This window comes from Balaenoptera borealis, assembly GCF_965194805.1.
Source record: "Balaenoptera borealis genome assembly, chromosome: 2".
Classification (NCBI taxonomy): Eukaryota; Metazoa; Chordata; class Mammalia; order Artiodactyla; family Balaenopteridae; genus Balaenoptera; species Balaenoptera borealis.
The window spans coordinates 129032898-129054204 of NC_138867.1; the positions used below are offsets into that span (position 1 = coordinate 129032898).

Consider the following 21307-nt stretch of genomic DNA (forward strand, 5'->3'; position numbering starts at 1 on the left):
GACAACAGCAGTATGTCAGGGGGCTGGCCAAGCCACTGAGGCGTCCTAGTCAATCAGTGCCCCAGAAGGCAGTCACCATAACCCAGAAGAGAACACAGCACTTCAGACTGGCTGGCCACAGTACAGCAGAGCAGAACAGTCACCTCCTTTGATCTGGAAACTTTGCCCCTATTAATGCAACCTAAGAACGGCATCAGTTTCTTTTAGCAGCCTCACTGTACCAAGGGTTCATCTGGAACAGCAGTCAACTGTGAGGTGCAATGTGGAGTACAAGAAAGAGCACTGGGCCTTGGAGTCAAAACACTTGAGCTCATGTCCTGTTGACAGGGTCCAGAAGAAGAGGACCCTGCATCACTGCATCCGCAGCGTCCAGCATGGTGTTAGCTATGACAGGAATGCCCAATAAACACTTACCAAATGAATAAATAGTCTAGCTATTAACTCACTGTGGGATTGTGGGCAGTCCCCTCCCCTCCCGGAGGAGGGGAAATGAAAGTCTTACACTAAATCAGTGATCTTTAAAATGAAATGCTTGTGCCCAAAGGGATAAGCAAGTCAATCCAATCCGAAGTTCCATTTATATGTGCACTATCTTTTTTAAAAGAAAGAACAAGAAGAAAACCCCCTGACTAATATTTACTACACGAATTGACACTGTCAACCTCCTCCTTCCAGTTCTAATGAACAGATGGATTTTCCATCAAAGCACCATCTACTTGTGCAGCAAGTGCTCTGTTCAATCTCACCGGCTTTATTTCATTTGAAACCACTGGGCAAAGTGATTTCAGAATCCGAGTTCTGTGACTTAGCAGAGAAACTTCTTTCTTGCATTCATTCATTCCACAATTATTTATTGAGCATCTATTCTGTGCTGGGTGCTAGTCTAGGTGCTAGGTAATTATCAGCAAACAGAAGAGACAGAAATCCTTCTTGGAGCTTACATTCTAGTAATGGAGGTAGATAAATAGATACATAGTGAGAGAGATGAACATAGTATTAGGGGTGCTAAAAACATCTATGGACAAAAATTAAGCAGGAAGTTTGAGGCAGGGACTTTATAGAAGGAGGTGAGGGAACTAGCCATGCAGATATCTGGGGGAATAATATTTCAGGCAGAGAGAATAGTAAGTGCAAAGGCCCTGAGGCTGAAAAACTGATTCAGCCTCCAGCCCTACAAAGAGCTTACTAACCACGAAAGAGCTCCACAGGCCTCCACCGGGGACTTCAGAAGGGACTTGGGGCCCCGAAACCTCCCTCCCAAGATCACCACCCCCAGGGCCAAAACGATTTCAGTCACGAGTCCTCAAAGGCCCTTTGAGCACCCACAAGTGCTCACTGCAAGAAAAGAGTAAAAAGGGACTAATAATAACAGCCACCATTCATTAACCTACTTGCCAGGCACTGCATTAAGCCCTTCAGATGCATTATCTCAAACTGCACAACAACCCTAAAATACATAGTAAGTTATCCTCACTTTATAATGGAGGCTTGGTGAGGTTAAGTAACTCAGCCAGGATTACACAGCCAGCAAGTAAGGGCCAAGATGAAAATCCAGTTCCACCTAAGAAAGCCGAGCTAATCACCTGCTATACTCACACAGCTGCCAACACTCAGGCCAGACTGGCAAAATGCAAGTTCAGGCCTGTTTGTAGGGTAACATGGGGCTATAAATCGGGTACCCTCTGGACTGTTTCCCCTGCCTTGCAGCACAAGAGATAAACAAGGATTTTGCCCAGAGGGTCCACATTACCATGCGATGCCATGAGCCGGGAGGAAAAACAAAGTTCTGGCGAGTGGGACCTTTCCGCCAAAGACTAACGAAAAAGAGAATCACACACTTGAGAGGCACCCACGCCCTGCTGAGCCCCACAGAGGCAAAGGACAGCTGCCCACACACCCAACACAGAAGTCACCAGTCAGCTTAGGGGGGACTTATTTTTAACTTGAAAGGTCAATGTTACACAGCAGAGCAATAAAGCTTTGAAGTGGTCACTGAATTAAAAGACAGTGTGGGTAAGGCACTTGGCACAATGACTGGCATATAGCAAGGAGCTTGAAACGTTGGTAGACGTTGGGGGCGTCCTTCCTCTATGCTCCCCTTTCTCCTGTGTGCCTCTCCAGCAAGCCCTTATGCCCAGTATGGAGTATATATGACTGGGGTAAGCCTATGTGCATCTGACTGAGAACCTCCTGGGGGCAGGAGCATGCTCTCCTCATCTCTGTTGCCAGCACAGGCCTGGCACTTGGGAGGTGAGCCGTGATTAAGAGCTGAATGGAGTTCACAAATGGGGAGACCAAGAGCCGGAGGGGCCGTAGCCACCTTTGGTGATAAGTGACAGCAGGTGTCCGGGTTCCTGCTCACCACTCCACACTCACCCTACATGGAACTCACAGCTGACATTATGTGATGATTTGGGAATGTTTTTACTCCACATCTGGCTTGCCCAATAGATTAGAAGCTCCGTCAGAGCAGGGGCCGAGATCACCTGGCCTACCAGGGTATCTTCAGAGTGGTCCAGGATAGAGCCCCAATAAATCTCTAATCAGAACAGAGAGACAGAAAGAGGCAGAGGAGCCCTTGACCCTACGCCTGTCTCCTGACAGGCCATGTGCAAACATCCTGACAGCCTAACCGTGATCCACGGACCAGAGGCACCTGGACAGCCATATACTTCTAGAATGGAGGCTGGCACAGCCAAAATCTCTCAGAGATGCCCAGATGTAAGGCCAAGCGACAGAGCAGGATGCAGGATACAGGAACTGAAACCCCGCCTCCACATCCTCCAAACCACGCATGCTCTCCCTCAGCACTGGGGAGCCAACAGGGAAGCGGACTCACGGGAAGCAGCGGAGGGGCAGGCAGGGCTATCCTCCTGACTCCAGCCTGGGCAGCTTGGGGGCAGGGGGAGAAACAGGCTACAGGCAGAGGGAGCCCAGACCAAACAGTCTACTGTGAGAAAGTCCTCTCTGGAGATCAGAGGAGCTGCCCGAGGGAGGGTCTGGACTTCTGGAGAAAAGAAGCACAAAGAGAGGAATGGGGAATTTCCACGTTCTGCTGACCTCATGCCCAGATGGTCAGCGGCAGTTCCAGGATGACCGCCGGGCAGATGGGAACTCTCCTCCTGGTCTGTGTGGTTTTTAGGCCTTTCCTGGAGAGGGGACTCATTCCCAGGATGACAGAGCTGGACAGGAATCTCCAAGGGCAACAAGGCCAAGCCCGTTACCAGGCGCCCCAGGGCTCTCGGAATGCGAGGCTGCATCACTGTCCTGCCTCCCCGGCTGACAGCACATTTCCCCTCCGTCACAGACCGCAGGAGTGGGTGTGGACAGGGGAAGGAGGCGCTGACCACCCACACGCCTTGTGTGGGGTAGTACGGGAGCTCAGCGGCTAGGCGTCCCGGGGCATGAGCTCATCTGACCCTCCCTCATGGTGTGAGGGCAGCAGTCAGGCCCCAGAGCAGGAAGACCAAGGTCACACAAAACGTCAGGATGGAGCTGGAAGGTGCCTGCTCTCTCTCCAGTCTGCCACTGCCCCCACCCTCCATTTCTGCTCCTGTGCTGCAATCCCACTGCAAAGCAGAGGCCCCATCCACATTCTTGCCAAGTCTGGCCTAGACTCCATACCCACCTGGGCCTGGTTCCTTTAAATTTAAAGCTACAGATCAGGTGACCCACCAGCAGTGGACACCAACCTGCCTTCCAAAAACAGAAACCGTCGGTGGGGAAGAGGCAGCCAGCTCAGACCTTCTTCCAAGACAAGATCTCGGCTCAGGGCAGGGGGGTGGGATCCCACAGCCCACCCTGAGAGGCCTGGGGGTGCCCACTGGAACCAGAAAGTCCCAATTTAGGGGCAAAAAAGGGCCCAGAGAGATGGCAGGCCAGGCCACGACCACAGAGTGAAAAGACGGAGGTGATCCTGTTGAAACCGAAGGAGCCACCAGCCCAAAAGAGGAGGAGGAGGAGCCAGCATGACAGGGCGACAGGTGAGCAGCTAAGGGGATGGGGGGGTGGGAACGTGGGCCCAAATCGCAACCTCCACCCAAGAGGACGATGACGGTTGAAAAAGGCTAGATTCAGAATTAAATTTACATTCCAGCTTCTGCACTGAAATGCTTCAGCCCATCAGAAGCTGCCTTGTGATCAGCCATGTGCTGGTGCCAGAAGTAGGGGCTCCTAGGTATGAATGAATGATATGAATTTGCATAGCCAGTAACATTTGCAAAATACCTAGAGTTTCCCAAGCATTGATTTTCTGTCACAACAGCCTTGGAAAGAAGGCATGGCTGATGTCTGTTCGACAGATGAGGAAACTGAGGACCACTTGGGAACTTAGTCTGATCTAATGCCACTGGGCACTGGCTGCATCCTGAGGTCAGCTAGACCCTGCAGCTCTGGGGGAAGTGAAGTTCTCCCTGGACCAGAGGAAAACTCCTGAGTAGATCTCTGGTACTGGGAGTTGGGAGGTCACGGTGGCCAGCAGCCTCCTCCCCAGGCAAAGGCAGGGGCTGGCAGGGATGCTGGTGGGTGGGGGTGACAGCGTGGTGAAGGGAAGGGGTCTTCAGGAGGAAGGCACAGGACAGGAAATCAGAGGTCCTGATGTCTACTCTGTTGCCTGCTTGGATGGCCATGGGCAAGCTGTCCACTCTCTGTACCTCGGTTCCCTCACAGGCACAGGGAGGAGCCTGGACCAGAGAGAAACTGGGTGATGACTTAAAACTGGCCTAAGGATCCATGGAGACCCAAGCCTTGGCTTGGGAGCCAGCCACAAGGCAAGGAAAGAGAGGGGACCCAGCACACTGGAGATAAAACAGCCTTGGAGTCAGGAAGAAAGGGCCCCAGTAGGGCGGGATCTGGGGGTAAGCAGGTGAGGCACGCAGGGTGCAAAACAGAAGGGGGCGCCCAAGTGCACGCAAGCGACCCTGAGCGGGAGCCCTCCTTACACGCTGTACCTGGGGCCTCACCTGCGCCTGCCTCCCCCTGGTCCAGCTCTGCCCACCCCTGCAGGCTGTGTGATACTGGACCAGCCCCTCACCTTTTCTGAGCCTCAGCTGCCTCATCTGCAAAATAGGAATAACAGAATCCACTGCACGTCAGATTAAGGAAGTTAAATGAAATAATACATGTATAATTGGAAGGGAGTTCTCACTTTCTACTTCCCAATTGTTTATTTAACAAAGAAATGTATTCAATTCGTAATAAAATTTCCTAAATAATAATAATAATAGTACCTCACTAAGTACCTGGCACTCAGTAGGTTCTTACTAAAAGGTTGAGGCAGCCCCATAACTGTGCCCAGCTGATTGGTTGTGGCATCCACTTAATTTCTGTGAACTGCAAATAACCGTTAAGCAGGGACACTGGGACAACACCATAGCTGGTGAAGCTGAAGCTACAAGAAGCCCATCGACCAAGGCCATGCTCATGAAAGATTAGGAATCATCTGAGTCTCATTTTCCTCAATTGCAAATGGGAATATCTTGCAAGTCCCCCAAGGGCTAACGGGAAGTGAGGCACCATGAAAGCCCTCGCAAACTAAAGCAAAAATCTGTCCACATCTGCACTTCGTGATGACTACCAGTCCTCCTCACCCATTTCACAATCAGGGAAACTGGGGCTCCAGGTCCAACCATCAAAGAGCAGGCGGTGCCCTCTTGATGACTGTCAGCAAAGAGACAGCACCTACTTTAGATGGTTTGTACCCAGGGAGCCCGCCCTAGCATCCCCACCAGTGAGGAGCCAAAGATTTAATCAGTCTTTCCAACCAATTCAGCAACAAAGAGGCTGCGGGCATGGGGCGTAATATCAGGAACAGGTGGGGCTCAGGAATCATAGGATCCAGTCAAGGTACACCAAGGCAGATATCTTCCATCACCCAGCCTCAGTGTTCTAAAAGGAGAGGTTAGCAACAATAGCAATAATACGACATAAGGGGGAAGACTGGACAAACTTTAAGGCCTCTTCTAGTTCTAACATTCCAGAACTTGCAATTTATTGTCATCCCTTTCTAAAACCTTCTGACTTTGAAAAGCCTGCTCTCCCCAGCTCCAACCCCTCCCCATGCCCAAGCAGATTTCCCTGCCTCATCGATCCTCCTGCAGTGCTATCAGGGGTGCTGTCGCCTCCCCAAGAGCAGTGAGAAACCCCTGGATGATGTCTGCAGCCCTTCCCCAGGTCCTGCCCTCCTCTCTGGCCGGCACCCAGGCTCTCCAGCTCAGCCTGAGAACTGTGTCCTTCAAACACGGCACACGTCTGTGTCCTTCTTTCCCCCCTCCCCTCCACTGACTCACCCACAGAGGGAGTCCCACTGCCCCCACTTAGCCTCCAAGACCCAGGCTCTACACTATCAGCCTAGGGACAGTGGGGAGGACCAGGGCCATCAGCTGGCTGGAAACGCTGCATAAGTCGACCAAAGAGCATCTAACTAAAGCTGGGAGAGGGCCTGACAGTTGTGTGCTACCATATGCCAGGCACTAGGCTGGCATCATTACCAACATTATTACCTCATTTTCTTCTCACCACACAGAGATAAAAATTCTTATCCCTGTTTTCCAGCAAGGAAACCAATCCTCTCGGCTAGATGGCATAATCTCTATTTTTCAGATGAGGAAGCAGACTCAGAGAGGTTAAGTCCCTTGCCTAAGGACACACAGCCGGTTAGTGGCAGAACAAAGAATCCAGCCTTGATCTATCAGACTCCAACATCGGTGCCCTTTCCACTGGCCTGCACTGACTGAGAGGCACAGGGCTCTGTACCTCAGGGGGAGGACACCAGTCCTGCCTGTTGTCCCACTATCTGGAACATGCCCCAGGTTCTACGTCCCTACCTCTATGTGTAGCTAACTTTGCATCAGGTACCAGTCTGCTCTTGATTGCCAGCAGTCAACAAGGCTTAGACTCTCAGGATGAAAGGAAGCTCAGGGTAAATTCGGTCCTGTGCTTATCTGGTCCCCAGGGGAGCCAGGGGACTCTGGTTGACCATCTTTAGTGACCCAGACCAACTTCCTCCTCAAGGAGCCTCCCCTGGGCAGCCAGCATTGGCTGTAGTTAGGCTATTTCCAGTTCTGCTTCCACTGACCCTTGCTCTGCTTCCTGGGGTCCCCTAGAATAAGGAACAAGATGACACTCTTCTCCATCTCAGCCCTGAGGAGATTTGGAACCTGCAGCATTCTCTCAAAGCAGATTAGCCCTTGTTCCCTGCATCGCCCTTTGTAGGGACTGGCTTCCAGACCCCTCCCCATCCACCCCTTCAACCCTCCACCCCCACCCTATCTGCAGCTGGCTTTGAAACTGGACACAACACTCCAGGTGTGGTTTGCCTGACCAAAGAGAGGAAGTTTCACCGCCTTGTGGACATTTGCTTTTCTTATAGCTGGCTGCCCACACTAAAGAATGTCCTTTCTCAATGACATCAACAATCACGCTTGTATGCCTGATTGGCTGAGAAGAAAGTTCTCTTGTAGAAAAGTATGCTTGAGGAGGTTTCAACTATCTAAAGAGTCAGAGGTAACTGATTGGGGTAATCGCCTATTTAAGTAAGCTAGGAATCTCTGTATCACTGTACACAGAGACTGGACAAAGATGTGCACTGCCACACACTTTGTAACAGCAAAAATGTCCTGAACGTTCATCAAGTGGGGACTAGTTTAATAAACTATGGTGCATTCATCCAATGGACTACTATACAGCCATCAAAAAGAATGGGGCAGACTGCTTTGCAATGACAGAAAGGTGCCCATAAAATATTGTTATGGGGACTTCCCTGGTGGCACAGTGGTTAAGAATCTGCCTGCCAATGCAGGGGACACGGGTTCGAGCCCTGGTTCGGGAAGAGCCCACATGCCGCGGAGCAACTGAGCCCGTGCACCACAACTACTGAACCCCGTGTGCCTAGAGCCCATGCTCCGCGACAAGAGAAGCCACTGCAATGAGAAGCCCGCACACCACAATAAAGAGTAGCCCCCGCTCGCCACAATCAGAGAAAGCCCATGCGCAGCAACAAAGACCCAAAGCAGCCAAAAATAAATAAATAAATAAATTTATTTATATAAAAAAAAATTGTTAAGGAAAAAACCAAAGTATAGATTTATATGTATAATAGGATACTATTTATTAAACAACACACAACTACGTGTGTATATATGTGTGTGTGTGTATATATACGTATATGTATGAAATCTTAAATATGCATAGAAAAGGTCTGGAAAGATCCACACCAAACTGCTGCTAGTAGACACATCTAGAGAAGGACTTGGGCTAGGGGACTGGAATCAAAAGAAACTTTTATTTTACCTACAGTTTTTTAACTCTTTACAATGGAATCTAGTCCTGTTCTATTTTTAAAATTAATTTTAAAATACAGGCAGGAGAGAAGGAGAAAAGAACACAACTTTCATTTTTTACGTTATACCTTTAGTATTGCTTGAGTTTTTGGAGTGTTTTCTCTAATGAATACATGTTATTTTGTAACACTTTTAAAGGGAGAGTTTAATTTTTTGTTTGTTTGTTTTTAATTTAAGTGGCTTGACAGGGCCAGAACAATAGGAAAGAGCTATTGTTCTGGCACCAAATGAGGCTGGAGGGCTGCGGGCAGGGATGAGAGCCTCCTTATTATGAATCTGCTTCACGTGGACAGACAGGCTATAGGGACAGAATCATAAATAAGGAGGAAAAGTCCAGGGACAAGTTTTCTCGTCAAGGAATTCAGTAGATGGAGACTTCGCAACTGTAAAGGAGAGTTTCCACCTGGAACCCGCCAGAAGGGATCTGGCTTCAGGAAGGTCAAGCCTGGGCTTGAGGTGACAAAGGCGGGAAGAAAAGCACCAGACTTTGGTGCTGGAAACAAGGGCGAAGCTTCCCACCCATTGCCTGTGGGTCCTCACACGGGGCCTTATACCTGTTTTGCTGGAGGGGAAGCCGAGTCAAGACAGGTGCAGAGCTGGGCTCAAGGTGGCAAGGTTCCCAAGGGACAAAGGAGAACAGCCCCACCTGATCATCAGTCCCCAGCCTGTACTCCCCACTGCCAACAGCCCCCTAAGAAGGGCTGACAAGGCAGCCCAAGCAACCCCAGCCCGCTTTCTTTCGCCTCCTCACAGCTCCTGGGATCCACAGGTGCAAATGCTCCGCGCCTAGAAGCCCAGCTTCCCTCCCAGCAGCTGTGACTCTCTTAACCTAGGAGGAGCACATCCACTATCAGCCACAGGGACAAAGGGCACTAGGCCCAACCTTGGGATAAAAGGGAAGGGAGACTCGACTGTCCTCCTGTCTACCTGACCCCAAAATGCCCAAAGCTGGTTTATCCAACAAAGGCTTTCTCCAGCCCCGTAACTCCCTCCTCCAAGGGGGAAGATGACAACTTTTGAGAATTCCCCTCGTACCAAATATGGTGAAAAGAGGGTTTAATGGGTTCAACTCCTGGTTCTGCTCCCTCACCAAGTGAGCCTGAGCAGTCCTCACTTTCCTGGTTTCTTCTCCCTGTGGAAATGCTGTGAGGACCCACTGGGAACCAGAGAACAGTCTGTAGACTATCCCAACAGGAGCCACAGTGGTTAGGAAGAGAGCTTCCGGGGGCAAGACCACCCAGATAAAAGCCGGAGATGTCCTATTTTAATAGCAAAGGCTGGAAACAACCTAATGAAGAAGAAAATGAATAAAGACATCGAAGCCATTTCACACCAGGGAATGCTAATACTATACAGCTGTGCAAAACAAATAGGCCAGAGCTAGAGACACAAACAGGGATGAATCTCACAGATATAACACTAAGCGAAACAAGCAAGTTGCAGAAGAACACAGGCAGTATGATGGCATCTAAATAACATTTGAAAACAAACAAAACAATACTAAATATCATTTACAGATGTATACGTTTATAATAATAAAACTGTAGAGAAATACAAGAGAATAAGCTCTAAATTCAGAACACTTGTTTGCTTCTGGAGGGGTGGGGAAGGAGGTGATCGGGGAGAAATTTCACGTGAACAGAAAATACGTTCCTTCTTAAGCTGGATGGGTGGATGCCCAAGTGTCTGCGTGTTACCCTCTGTGTCTGAAAGATTCCTTCGTGTTTTCTATAAGTCAGGGCTGCCGTCCTCAGACCCCCATTCCTCTTCCCAGAGGTTGGGGGTGGGGGGTGGCAGCACCTCAGAGGCAGCAGTGGGGGTGTGGCAGGAACTGGGGTCCCTCAGACCACTGAGATGAAGCTGGCCATGAGGAAGGCACAGGACCAGGGTGTGCTGGCCAGCTGAGAGCGTGAGAGCGGTACAGGCGTCCTCCACTGCGGGTGGAGACCAAACCAAGGGCCCCTGACTCATGGGACACCCCCACGCCTGCCCTAAAAGCACCAGCTCTGGTCTCTGAGTAGATGACTCCCTGGTGACACGACACCCCAGCCCCCAGCCCCCTCCCCCACCCGACACACACACACACACACACACACACACACACACACACACACACACACACTCACACATCTGCCTGGGCCACCGGGTCTCTCCACCCTACAGGTGCTCAAAGACACAGGCAACAGCCTCGGGGTGGGCTCCTTGGGGAGAGGAGAGCTCAGCCCCGCCCGGGGACAGCCCCCAGACAAAGAGCCAGCCGCCCCTCAGCCCAGAGCTCCTCAGCCCAGTCATCCGTTCCTATCGGAAGAGCGACTGTCCGGGGCCGGTCACGGGGAAAAACATCAAGGACTTCCTCCTGCAAGCGGCCAGGCCAGGCCGTGGCGGCCGCCCAGGTGTGTCTCTGCGGCCCAGGGAGCCTTGCTTCCCACAGGACGAGGGGCGCTTCTCCCTGCTTCCCTGTGCCTTCCTTCTGGGCACTCTCCAGGGGGCTCCAGACACTCTCCAAAGAGGAACAGGAAGAGGAGGGGCAGGCGGGGGTCGGGGGCAGCAGCAAGAAGCCAGGAGGGTGGGCACAGAAAGGCCTGGCCCAGTAGGAAGAACTTGGCAACTACTGGAGCCAGGGAGGGCGGCCCAGTCACTGGGCTACAGTTTTCTGGAAGAGAACGCCCTAAGACGCCTGCCACTGCAATCCCTTCATTTTGCAGCTGGGACACCAAAGCCAGCAAAGGGAGGAGGACCTGCTCAAGGCTGCAGGGACAGCGGTGACACAGAGGGGAAGCAAACCCAGTCTTCTGGTGGCCAGGTGTGTGTTCTTTTCACCACACCTCCTACTGCCCTCCCCCTCTCTCGTCCCGCTTCCCTCCCTCCAAGTGGTCAGGTGAGCAGTGAGGGAAAAAAGAGGGATGAGAAAGGAGGTGGGCCCACAACAGGGAGCCACCTGTAACAACACTGGAAGGGGCCGCCTACAAGGCAGTTCACTCCTGACGCTGCACTGGGGGTGGTCAAGCGGAGGCTGGCTGATCACCTGCTGGGGTGCTGGGTGCTGTTGAGGAAATTCGGGCCAGATGTCCTCTGCGGCCCTCCCACATGTCTACTGCCACTATTCCAAACAGGGATGGAAAGACGTCTGAGACAAAACAAAGGATGACCCATCCAGAGAGGACACAGCATGGTCCAGAGGTGGCAGAGGATTCAAGGCAAGTTATCCCGAAGCATGAAAAATCAGACCATCTGCATCATCTCCCACTGAAATCCCTTCAACAGCCTCATGATCAGCATCATTAATAAGATTTAACGATGTTCGGCAGCCAGCAGCGATGGATCACTTACCCCACGCCAGCCCTGTGCTGAGCGCTTGACACACACTGTCTCATTAATTCACACCACCCTGGAAGTAGCACTTATGTCACGTAATCCTATAGAAGAGGAAGCAGACGCAGCACCCACCCAGGTGTGCTGAACCCTAAATCAGGCACACTACACCACAGGTTCTCAGAGAGCAGCTGGGCCGGCAGCGTCAGCACCGCTGCCACCAGCTGGATCAGACACGCTTGGGGGCGCGGCCCTGCAATGTGTTTAACAAGCCACCCAGGGGATTCTCATGCACGCTTGGGTTTGCCAATGCTCTGATCACTTCCCAGTGCTGCTGACGGGGAAAAACTGACACTTCTCCGCCTGGTAGTCAAGACCATAGGGTTTTTCCTAGCCCAGCTGGTCAGCTCCCCCAGTGCAGCAGAGCCTTAGCCCAAATCCTCTTACCCTAAGTTGCAGAAGGGGCCCAGGCCCCCCTCTGCACCTCAGCATCTTGCCTGGGCCCGGCCTTGAAGTCACCTCCTTCCAGAAGCCCCCTGACCATCTGGCACCCCCAAATTGCTCCACACCCCAGTCAGACTTACTACCGGGCACTTGCTGGCACACTATGCCTTCCAGCTAGTGCTCATGGCACATTTCTGCCCAGTCCACAATGAGTTCCTGGAGGGCAGAGCCAGTATCTTATTCACCTGAGTACCATGCCACTCCACACAACACCAGGCCGGAGGGCTGTCAGGAAGTGTTTGCTGACTATCAGAAGAAAAGAAAGATGCCTTGGGAAGCAAGTTCTGGCTCTCACCCTGACTCTGCCACTACCTCTCTGGGACAAGAGCCTTCCCATCTCTAGGACTCAGTTTTCTCATCTGTGAAATGCACCATTGTTCTAGTTGCTTCTATTCTACTCATCTGCTGAACAAACCCAGCAAAGCCTTACCCCAGACACTCTTTATCTAGTATCAGGAATGCACACGTGAAGACTAAAGAGGTCCCTGCTCTCTCCCTTCTATTCTAGGAAAAGAGGAAGACAACAAACAAGCAAGCAGTAAAAATTACTGTATGCCTGACACATACAGTATCTACACACATACTTTCTCAATTGCAAATAAGCAAGATCATTTCAGGGCATGATGAATGTATTAAAAAATACATATAATAGTAATATGACAGAAAGTGAAAAAAGGGGTTACTTTGCATAGAAAGGTCAGGGAAGGCCCCTCTGAGGAGGTGACATTTGAGCTGAGACTTGACAGATAAGGAAGAACCAGCCATGAAAAGAGCTGGGGAGAGGTGTTCCAGGCAGAAGGAACAGTACATACAAAGGCCTCAGGCAAGAATAAACTTGGCCTGTCCAAGGGGAAAAAAAGCAGGTTGCTGTGGTTAAATCACAGTGAGTGCAAGAATAAAATATTACCCAGTAGTACCCAGAGAGGGGGGCAGACAACCGATCTCCTACAATTCTGAGGTGTTCAAATCAGGTCGGCCAACCCAACCCAGAACATCCGGGGCCCAAGGCACAGGCAGCACTGGGGGTTAGCGTATGAGTCAGACCCCACGGCTTCCTGGGGCCCCAAAGGCCCTGGGGTGGGAATAGGGGCAGGCAGCAACCCTCAGCATGAGTGCCATGCCATACCCACGGACACACATGGGTGGGAGAAAACAGGGTCACATAAGTATGTAGAACACAAGACACTCACGGCTGCAGCCTCCAGAAGGACATGATCAAGTGCTTCAGTGAAGTGCCAGGCCCTGATCACATTATCTTTCCAGGACACAGCCAGGATAGTGGAAAGGAGACAAGGCCCAGGGTTCAAGGCTTACTAGGCTTGGGCAAGTCTTAACCTTTTGGGGGTTCAGTTTCCTCACCTCAAAATTGAGGCTACTACTAGTGACTCTCTCTTAGGGTTGCTGAAAAGAGTAAATGAGATACTAAACATAAAGCACTGTGCCTGGCACACAGAAAGTGCTGATAAATGGAAGCTGTTATTATTACCATTATTGGCTTTTCACTGCCTCAGTTCTCTCTGCTGTAAAATAGTGATATTAAGACATCATAGGATTGCTATGAGTTTGTGCTAATAAATATTCCAGCCTCCTAATGCAATATCCATTGTCAGGAATGAAAAAAAAATTGAGAGTCCTCTTTCCGAATCTTTCATCAGGTGCTGAATTCCCCTCTACCCTACCGCATTGTTTGGAAAATGAGTAAGAGCTGATTAAACTCTATTTTGACAATGCTGTGAAATAAAAATGATGCATTAGGAATCCACAGATTTCTCTGCACTGTCATTCTGCAAGGGGGTGGGGATAAACGTTGCTGATTCTTCTGCATCATCCACAAAAGTCCCCCCCTCCAACCAAAACACGAAGTCTCACTCAGTTGCACAAAATTCCCACCCACAAAATTCCCATACAATTAATGAATATATAATACAATCACTTTCATGTACACACAACTTCACACACTCTTGCAGACAAATGTTCTACAGCGGAAAACTCACGCATATGTAGAAACTCCACACCCCAAATCGCTCCCCAAAATTCACTACAGCTACCCTGCAAATGCACCCAAATGTTGTCTCCGACAGTGGGCAAAATATGTTCAAGAAACAGTATAGCACAGAGTCTGGAGTCAAACGCCATAGTTCAAATCCTGACTTTGCAACTCTCTAACTGTATGACCCCAATCTCCAAGGGCCTCGGTTTCCTAACCGGTAAAATGTGGATAATAATAATCATACTCGTTTTGAGGATGGAAGTGACAATTAAACGAGTTTAATACATGTAAAGAGCTTAGTTCAGCACTTGGAAAGCGCCCAATAAGAGTTATTTTCCTCTTCAATACGTGTGCACACGGCTTCCAAAACTGGTCTCCCACACTATAAACAGACCCACGCCCGCACACACACCCTCCAACCCGCGGGTCCGCACACCCAGCACACAGCCCGCCTGCAGTACCCAGACACGCTTGCCCACTCAGTGCGCACGCGCGCCCACCACCCTCCGCGCAGGTCAGGGATTCCCCCCACTCGGCCGGACCCGGCCGCCCCTGGAGGTGCCCTGCGCCCGGGGACCTCGGGCGCCGGAGCCCAGGAGCCAAGAAGCCCAGGCCACCAGTCCGGGCCTGACCTACCCCCAGCCACGCCCGGTGGACTACCGAGGCTGGGACCGGCCCAGCCCCAGACTCCCTTCCTTTCCATACCCGCTCTGCCCGGCCGGCTTACCTGAGGGTGGGGACCCTGGGAGACCGCGCCCCGCTCTCCGCGTCCAGCCCGAGTCCAGGGACGCGGTAGAAGCCTGGGCCAGACTCTGACCCCGCAGCACTGCACAGGATCCCGGGTCGGGGCAAGGAGACAGGGCCGGGAACTAGGAAGTGCTGGGGGCCGGGCCGCCCCACCCCCTGGGAAAGTCCCCAGCGATTGACAGGCCGCTCGCCCAATCACGCTGCGCCATCTGGGCGGGTCCGCAGCCAACGGGGTGGGACGCAGAGAGGTAAACAGCCGCCGCCGGAGCAGGCCGGTCCCTGGGTAGCCTTTGCCTCGGGCTGCAGCCTTTGCAGGTTTGGGCAGTCCCTCGGGGCCCCCCCTGCTGCGGAAACTCCGGGCGCCGGAATGAGGCTGGGGCCACCCTGAAAGCCGGAATTTCAGAGTAGAGACGAGCCGAAGAGACCACCCACCCTTTCCTTGCGCCGAGGGGCACAGGGGCCGGAGCGCGGGGAGGGGACTTGCCAAAAGGCACGTAAGCATTTGTAGCTGAGCCAGAGCTAGAGTTCGGTCCAGGGCTCCCCCGGACTTCTTACAGAGCTCACAGAAATTCAGAGGTGAAAGTACCTTTAAAGAATCTTATTGTCACAGCTGACATTTTTTGCATACTTACTGCCCCAAACTTGGTAAGCACTTTGCATGCTTTATTTATTCAATTCGGTCAGTCACCCTAGTGAGATGGTTTTTATCCGCCCCCCCCTTTTTTTTTTACCATAAATAAATTAATGTACAAGGCGCATGGAGGTTAGATGACCTCAGTAAGTGGCTGAACCAAGACTGAAACCCAAGTGAGCAAATCCGTAGCCCACTTTCTACACTGTCTACCTATATGTGGGCCAGATCATGCAAACAGGCTGTGAGATTTCCCAGACCAGGAAGGAGCAGTAACTTGGTTTCAGGTTGGGAACACTTGTTTTTTTAAGCCCACCATTTTATTTAAAAGAGGGTAAATTTTAATTTCAAAAAGTGGAAAGTCCTAACCTTGGAATATAGGACAGCTCTTTAAATTGGGTTAATATAGCTTTATGAAAAACTTATTCCAAAAGATTCGTTTCACCGGAACTATTGAAAACTTAGTCATTGACAGGCCCTCATCCTCAGAAAGGATTTGGGGAATTATTTCATACAGGCCCTCATTTTACAGGAGAGCTCTGTAAATTAACTGTGACTCTGTGTGAAAACACACACACACACACACACACACACAGACACACACACACACACACACACACACACACACACACAACCTACCCAACTATATGCCTAATCCAAGAACTCTCCTTTCAGGCTTTGTGACATCCTGGGATGCTTTTAGTTACGTCAAAGGGGTTATCAAAGTCTCAAAATGATATTAATTCTAGTTCATTTTAATTATGAAAATAAGTACACATATTTCGAACAGGGGGAGGGAGAGAGGGATGCGAACACCAAACAAAGCACCACTGAGTGTCACCAATCAACGGGAGATTACGATCTTGGACTGGTTCATACCGCAGCTCTCAGGCATCACCTCACCCATTTGTGCGCCGCCCCTGCCCTGTCCGGTTTTCTTCCTGCTCTTGTCTGTAATTCCCAGTTTGCCTTTTCCTGGAATGCACTCTTCCTAATCCCAACCAAAGTCCTTCTCATGAACACTGAAATTTACTTTAAAAAGTGAAGAGTCTCCAACTGTTTGCATTTTGTTTCCAGACTATTTCAGCTGTTTTTGTAAATGTCTGACCTTAGAGAATTAGGCAAATGGTTTCATTCCCCAAAGTGCCAGGTGACTCCTAGAGGTGGGCTTGTTGGACAATGCTCTAGTATGGCACAAGAAGGTCACACAGTCATCTTTTTGCCTGATTCCCTCCTTTTGGATAATTTTTCTTAACAATTGCAATGTGTGAGAAGATGCATCTCTTCGAAGTCATGACCACATCCACCTCTTCCATCCATTTCAGTTTGTTTGAGTTCTAAACATCCCATGTTAGGGGCCATGGGACCGTTGATCACAATCCCCTATTTGGCAGATTGGTAAACTGAGTCCTCAATGTAGTAAATAACTTACTTAAGGCCACGCACATGGAGTGATGAAACCAGGGTTGGAACCCAGGTCCTTGGCTCCCGGTCATATGTGCTCTTTCCACTGCATCATGTTGTCTTTACAGTGTCCTGATTTTTCTTACTTTCTTACAGAAACTCAACACTCATGATGAACGTAGGCTACGGACCTAACTAATGGGGTTCTAACCACTCAACCACTGCCTTCCTGGGTTAAGTCTCTGTTCCTCTCTGAAAAGTGGAGATAATGATTACCTACCCCTTAGGTGATCATGAGGATAAATGAGATAATGCAAGTGAAGCCCAAAGCTTGGCACACAGTAAGCATTCAAGAAAAGATAGTGGTTTGTAGATGTGGATTGCATGCATTGAGTAGAACTTCACTGTTAAACCCAGGAATGCAACCTCCCCAGGCTCCGTCCCACCATCCACAAACTCTCTGGGACCCTAGACTCTGGGGGCTAGTCAGGGTAGGAGATGGGCCCCCTAGCCTGGCACCCCCTTCTCCCCGCAGCCCTGGAAGGAAATTTCCAAGCTGGGAAGCTGGGCCTGACACTGAGAACTGAGTGACTCAGTCAGCTGGGAACCTCTTGCTCTTCCAGAGTGAGGACAAGCACCCGTGCAAAGCCCCACCTGGCAGGAGAATCAAAAGGCCTGTGCGTTGTTTCGTTGTTTCGTTTTGTTTTGTCTTAAGGCAGGCGGTTTCCCAGTCTCCTTTCTACCACTCCCCCGCCCCCTTCCACCACCTCCACCAAGGCTGCTCCAAAGTTAACACCTAAATCCGCATTTGAGGGATATGAAAAACATACCAAGAAACCCTCAACTTATAAGTGACTGAGCTCTAAATCAAGGGCCTAAAAAGGAGTGAAAGCTGCATATTAAAAACATTAGAAGGTAATATTTATGGCATATTTGCTGTGTGCTAGGTCTGCACTTTCGCATATCTCCCAACCAGCCTCTGAGGTCAGAACCATTATCACCCCCACTTCACAGATGAAACTGGGGCTCTGAGGCGTTAGGTGACTTCCACAAGGTCTTCAGCAGCAGCAGAGCGCTGGAACATGAAGATCCCGGCTCTGAAACCCTTCACGCTCTTGAGCATTACGTTATGGAGTCTTGCCAGCTAGCAAGGCACAGAACTCAAAAGGCCAGTCCTTAAAGAGTCCTGAGAAAGGATCAAACCCAGCCTTTTTCTTATAGGGATGAAGCCACTGAGGGCCAGGGAGGGCCAGGGACTTGTCACAAGTCTTACAGCAACTTTGGGATAGCACTTAAGTCTCCTGCTCCCGGAGCAATGCTATTTCCACACACCTCAGTCATGGGAAACAGAGCTTCCAAGACAAATGAACATGTGCCTCACTCTTGATAGGTGAATTAGTGAGTCTGGGCCTTCGCTAGGGGTGATGAGCAGCTAATGAACTAAGAAAGGAGCAGTCCTGGGTCTGGGTCCCCTCCTTAGATCCAGTCCCACATCTCCATAGCCAGAGGCAATCTCAGGAATGGAAAATCCTACGATGGATTCTAGGTGCTTTTTGGTGTTGGGTGTGTGTGTATATATGAGAGGGAGATTTCAGTGATAAATGAGAAATGCATGTCAAGCACATGGTGTTGGCTGAAATTGTATTAGGTAATCGTATTTGGGGGTAAAGAGTAAATAAATGAGCAGAGTTTATGGTCTCTGCTTCCCACCCTAAGCCCCAGAAAACATTTTTAGTTCTATCTACATCCCAAATAACTGCATGAGGGGATGGATACAATGGCGCTAAGAAATCCATAACTCTTGGGCTTCCCTGGTGGCGCAGAGGTTAAGAATCTGCCCGCCAATGCAGGGGATATGGGTTCGGGCCCTGGTCCGGGAAGATCCCACATGCCATGGAGCAACTAAGCCCGTGCGCCACAATTACTGAGCCTGCGCTCTAGAGCCCGTGAGCCACAACTACTGAGCCCGCGCCACAACTACTGAAGCCTGCACGCCTAGAGCCCATGCTCTGCAACAAGAGAAGCCACCACAATGAGAAGCCCGCACACCGCAACGAGGAGTAGCCCCACTCGCCGCAACTAGAGAAAGCCCGCGCGCAGCAACGAAGACCCAACGTAGCCAAAAATAAATAAATAAATGCAAATAAATTTATTTTTAAAAAAAATCCATAACTTTTCACATTCATTCAGCACTTTAAGGTGAATTAAACCGTTTCATGTTAACAGTTTGCCCCACTTCCAAGAGGCATGTCATGCAAGGGTTAGGAGGTGGACTCTGGAGTCTGATAGACCCTGGCTTAGATCACAGTCCTGCCACTTACACCTCGCGATGACTCTCCTCCAGATTCCTTATCAATAACAAGAAGGCTAAAACAGTGCCCAATGCACAGGGTAGAAAGAATGAAACGTCACAGAACCTGGCATCAGTGAGAGGCAACCATGATACTTATGATCAGCCCTATAGGGTGGGCAGGGATTATTCATCTACTCTTTCCAGTGAGGACCTCAGGGCCCAGAGCTGTGGAGGAACTTGCCCTAGACTTCACAAAGTGTTCTCGGAAACACCAGGCCTAGAAGGCATTTCTCCTTTTTCTCCAGGGTCTTTCCTGTTTTCCTCTTTTTTCATCCCAACTGTTTCCGCTGCGTCCCTGGGCTTGCCTCTTACTCTAGGCTTTCTAGGGCACCGCTGGAGGAGAGGAAAGGGCAAAGTGACAGTGGGGGAAATTCCCGCCGGTAGCAGACGTGGCCTAGCCAGGCCCCTCCCACAGTTCCTAGGAGCCCCAGGCCAGCTCCTCTCCCTCTGGCCTTCCTGTCTCCAGCTCAGAATGTCAAGTGGATCTGGGTTTGGATCCAAGTTTGCCCCTTGTCATCCTCCTGGAAGTGGGAAGAGGTCAGCCAGGCTCAGCCCAGCCCCTGAATGAGGCAGACCCATGGGAACCAGAGCATTTCCTAATCCTGGGAAGCCCTGATGGTGCTGTTCAGCCTCACCCCAAGTCCTCTCCCATGCACCCTCTTCTAGGGCCCCTCCCACTTCTCCCTCCATTCTTCTCCAGCCCAGAAGCCACTGTGACAGCAACTTGGCCTCCACTCCTTGCCCCTCCTAGCCAGGGACTTCCCTGGGCTGGGCCTCTGACCAGCTTTGGAAAATCTGGACTGACTGTGATGAAAGATGAGGCCGCATCACCACTGTCTGCAAGCCCATCACCCGCTCCTAGTGCCTCGGGCTCTCTCTGTGTTAAAGGCTCAACCACATAAAGGTCCAGCTGATCCTGGAGGAGAGCAGGTGGGAGAGCCCTCCAGAAGTCCTTTCTCCCCGGTGTTAAAGAGGGCCCTAGCCTTCCACCATGTTCCCAAGGGAGGCGGGGCCAGACTCCCACCTGGTCTCTTCCTATCTAGCTTTAGACCACTGAAGTGCCCAACACATGCCCAAACACTTACCCTCAAAAACTCACAGACGCATAATCATGTAATGACCCGGACACAGACGCCCACGGACACACACACACACATAGACATGCTCACACAATTTTGCTCACACAGTCGTACACACAGGCACCTCGGGAGACGTGACACACGCTCACAAACGTAGACACACGTTCTCACACATGCACACACACACACCTGCCTTCACACTTGCAAACCTACCCACCCCCTTTTCTTGGGAGAAGGATAAGACAAAAACAGACCTTTCTTTTCCTTCCCTTTGGAAAAACTGGCAGCGACTAGAGAGAAAAAGACTGGCTGAGAAGGCAGAGCAAGAAGAGGAGGGCAGGAAGAGGAAATAAGAAATGGAGGGAGAGACGCAAGAGGAGAGCGAGGCCGGGCAAGGAGGTAGAGGCCCAGAGCCCAGGCCCCTGGGGGGAAAGGGAGCTGGGCCGGGGCAGACACAGATCCCAGCTGGCAGGAAAGCGGAGGGGGGCCAGGTGGCTCGTGGCTCAGCCAGGAGGGTCTGGTGGCCCTGGCAGTCTTGTGCGGTGAGCCCTTGCCCTGTCCTGGCTCACGGCCCCCGTGCCGGGTCACTCACCTGGGGAAGGGCAGGGGAGGACGGGGTCTGTGCAGCGGGGCTGCCACCCGAGAAGGCTCCTCGGCTCACTGCGCTTCTGCAGGAAGGAGAGCTGGGCCAGGCTGACTTTTAGGCAGGAGGGGAATTCCCCACGACGGAGACGCAGGCAGCCCCGCAGACTCGACTGAGGCCCATCCCGCCCCCTGGCAGAGCACAGGGCCCTTCTTTGTCAGTTCCCCACCTGTCACTTCCCAGACGGGCTGTCGCTTGCTGTGAATTCCAGGGCAGGGAGGGGGCTCTGGGTAAGAGCCCGCCCGGAAGCCTGATGATTCTGTGGCTGGACTGAGAACTGGCCCAGGGGCAGAGGCAACCCGGCC

The 21307-nt window shown here is 51.2% G+C and overlaps 1 protein-coding gene and 1 long non-coding RNA gene across 9 annotated transcripts in view; one reads left to right on the plus strand and one right to left on the minus strand.

The window, feature by feature from the left end:
- TNIP1 (TNFAIP3 interacting protein 1) overlaps nucleotides 1–21065 on the minus strand; it is a 52224-nt gene extending 31159 nt beyond the window's left edge. For 4 of the 8 annotated variants that reach the window (XM_082381492.1, XM_082381491.1, XM_082381490.1 and 1 more), the window contains exon 1: nucleotides 14873–15036. The gene's annotated coding sequence lies outside the window, so the exon portion shown is untranslated. Of the gene's footprint in view, nucleotides 1–14872; nucleotides 15038–20951 lie in introns of those variants that run through there. The other 4 variants (XM_082381487.1, XM_082381493.1, XM_082381489.1 and 1 more) reach the window with 4 other exon arrangements.
- LOC309624013 lies at nucleotides 3–14846 on the plus strand. Its single transcript, XR_014241740.1, has 3 exons — nucleotides 3–3983; nucleotides 11045–11142; nucleotides 11453–14846. It is a non-coding gene; the product is annotated as an uncharacterized lncRNA (long non-coding RNA).
- Nucleotides 21066–21307: the final 242 nt, after the last annotated feature.